Here is a 3,623-nt window from a genome sequence, read left to right on the forward strand (position 1 = left end):
CCCTCACTAGCTTTAAGCACCAGCTGTCAGAGCAGCTCACAGATCACTGCACCTGTACATAGCCCATCTATAATTTAGCCCAAACTACCCCTTCCCCTACTGTATTTATTTAGCTCCTTTGCACCCCATTATTTCTATTTCTACTTTGCAATTTCTTCCACTACAAATCTACCATTCCAGTGTTTTACTTGCTATATTGTATTTACTTTGCCACCATGGCCTTTTTTTTACCTTTACCTCCCTTATCTCACCTCATTTGCTCACATTGTATATAGACTTATTTTTGTACTGTATTATTGACTGTAAGTTTGTTTTACTCCATGTGTAACTCTGTTGTTGTTGTATGTGTCGAACTGCTTTATCTTGGCCAGGTCGCAATTGTAAATGAGAACTTGTTCTCAACTTGCCTACCTGGTTAAATAAAGGTGAAATAAAAATAAATTATTTTTACTATTTTCTAAATTTGTAGAATAATAGAAGACATCAAAACTATGAAATAACACATATGGAATCATGTAGTAACCAAAAAATGTGTTAAACAAATCAAATTATTCTTCAAAGTAGCCACCATTTGCCTTGATGACAGCTTTGCACACTCTTGGCATTCTCTCTACCAGCTTCACCTAGAATGCTTTTCCAACAGTTTTGAAGGAGGTCCCACATATGCTGAGCACTTGTTGGCTGCTTTTGCTTCACTCTGCGGTCTAACTCTTCCCAAACCATCTGAATTGGGTTGATGTCAGGTGATTGGGGAGGCCAGGTCATCTGATGCAGCACTTCATCACTCTCCTTCTTGGTCAAATAGCCCTTACACAGCCTGGAGGTGTGTTGGGTCATTGTCCTGTTGAAAAACAAATGATAGTCCCAAGAAGCACAAACCAGATGGGATGGTGTATCGCAGCAGAATGCTTAAGTGTGCATTGAATTCTAAATACATCACAGACAGTGCCACCAGCAAAGCACCATCACACCTCCATGCTTCACGGTGGGAACCACACATGCAGAGATCATCCGTTCACCTACTCTGCGTCTCAAAGACAGCGGTTGCAACCAAAAATCTGAAATTTGCACTCATCAGACCAAAGGACAGATTTCTTAACAGTCTAATGTCCATTGCTCATGTTTCTTGGCCCAAGCAAGTCTCTTCTTCTTCTTATTGGTGTACTTTAGTAGTGGTTTTGTTGCAGCAATTCAACCATGAAGGCCTGATTCATGCAATCTCCTCTGAATAGTTGATGTTGAGATGTGTCGGTTACTTGAACTCTGAAGCATTTATTTGGGATGCAATCTGAGGTGCAGTTAACTCTAATGAACTTATCCTCTGTAGCAGAGGTAACTCTGGATCTTCCTTTCCTGTGGCGGTCCTCATGAGAGCCAGTTTCATCATAACACTTGATGGTTTTTGCGACTGCACTTGAAGAAACAGAGCTGTTCTTGCCATAATATGGACTTGGTATTTTACCAAATAGGGCTATCTTCTGTATACCACCCCTACCTTGTCACAACTTGGTTGGCTCAAATGGTTAATAAGGAAAGAAATTCCACAAATGAACAAGGCACACCTGTTAATTGAAATGCATTCCAGTTAACTACCTCATGAAGCTGGATGAGAGAATGCCAAGTGTGTGCAAAGCTGTCAAGGCAACGGGTGGCTACTTTGAAGAATCTCAAATTATAAAATACATAACTTTTTTTTTTACTACGTGTTATTTCATAGTTTTGATGTCTTCACTATTATTCTACAATGTAGAAAATAGTTTTTTTTAAAACCTGGAATGAGTAGGAGTGTCCAAACTGTTGACTGGTACTGTAAGTGTTCAGACCGATTGCTATGAAACTCGAAATTGAGCTCATGTGCATCCGGCTTTCATTGATCATCCTTGAGATGTTTCTACAACTTGATTGGAGTCCACCTGTGGTAAATTCAATTGTTTGTACATGATTTGGAAAGGCACACACCTGTCTACATAAGGTCCCACAATTGACAGTGGATGTCAGAGCAAACACCAAGCCATGAGGTCGAAGGAATTGTCTCTTAGAGCTCCGAGACAGGATTGTGTCGAGGCACAGATCTGGGGAAGGGTACCAAAACATTTCTGCAGCATTGACAGTTCTAAAGAACACAGTGGCCTCTATTCTTAAAAAATGGAATCAGTTTGGAACCACCAAGAATCTTCCTAGAGCTGGCCGCCCGGCCAAACTGAGCAATCAGGGGAAAAGGGCCTTGGTCAGGGAGGTGACCAAGAACCCGATGGTCACTCTGACAGAGTTCGTCTGTGGAGATGGGAGAACCTTCCAGAAGGACAACCATCTCTGCAGCACTCCACCAATCAGGCCTTTATGGTAGTGGCCAGACGGAAGCCACTCCTTAGTAAAAGGCACATGGCAGCCCGCTTGGAGTTGGCCAAAAGGCACCTAAAGGACTCTCAGACCATGAGGAAACAAGATTCTCTGGTCTGATGAAACCAAGGTTGAACTGTTTGGCCTGGCAACATCCCTACGGTGAAGCATGGTGGTGGCAGCATCATGCTGTGAGGATGTTTTTCAGCAGCAGGGACTGGGACACTAGTCAGGATCGAGGGAAAGATGAACGGAGCAAAGTACAGAGAGATCCTTGATGAAAACCTGCTCCAGAGCACTCAGGACCTCAGACTGGGGCGAAGGTTCACCTTCCAACAGGACAATGACCCTAAGTACACAGCCAAGACAACGCAGGAGTGGCTTCGGGACAAGTCTCAGAATGTCCTTGAGTGGCCCAGCCAGAGCCCGGACTTGAACCCGATCGAACATCTCTGGAGAGACCTGAAAATAGCTGGGCAGCGACGCTCCCCATCCAACCTGACAGAGCTTGAGAGGATCTGCAGAGAAGAATGGGAGAAACTCCCCAAATACAGGTGTGCCAAGCTTGTAGCGTCATACCCAAGAAGACTCGACACTGTAATCACTGCCAAAAGGTCATTCAACAAAGTACTGAGTAACGGGTCTGAATCGTATAAAATGTGATAAATATATATATTTTAACATTTGCAAAAACTTCTAAAAACCTGTTTTTGCTTTGTCATTATAGGATATTCTGTGTAGATTGAGGGAAAGAAAACAATGTAATACATTTTAGAATAAAGCTTTAACATAACAAAATGTGGAAAAAGTCAAGTGGCCTGAATACTTTCCAAATGCACTGTAAGACATCAAAAAGTAGCCTACAAGTGGATATCGAACAACTTAAAACAGACCTTCCTCTGCACTGAATTTCCAGCTATTTTGCTATAACGCTGCATCTGTGACACAGAACAGGCGTCGGAAAAATGAATTCAACGATTTCACAAGTTATGGTATTTTTGCAGTATTGTGATCTTTGAGCAGTAGGAGCTGTTTTAAGTTTCAATGAGGGTCCCAAGACCATGACACCAACATTGATTTGGCCTGTTTTTTTTTTATTGCTTTCTAATCAAATCTAACAGTACTGAGTATTTTTTCACACAAAAAATTGTTTAATTCATATAACAACTTGAAATACACTGAATTTCTAAGCATAACAATACTAGCGTGAGAATCATACACTAAAGTCACTCATTTGTCATTACCTCTGAAATCAATCAATAAAGGAATGAGGCACCAAACAC

This window comes from Salmo salar, chromosome ssa17 (assembly GCF_905237065.1).
Source record: "Salmo salar chromosome ssa17, Ssal_v3.1, whole genome shotgun sequence".
Taxonomy (NCBI): domain Eukaryota; kingdom Metazoa; phylum Chordata; class Actinopteri; order Salmoniformes; family Salmonidae; genus Salmo; species Salmo salar.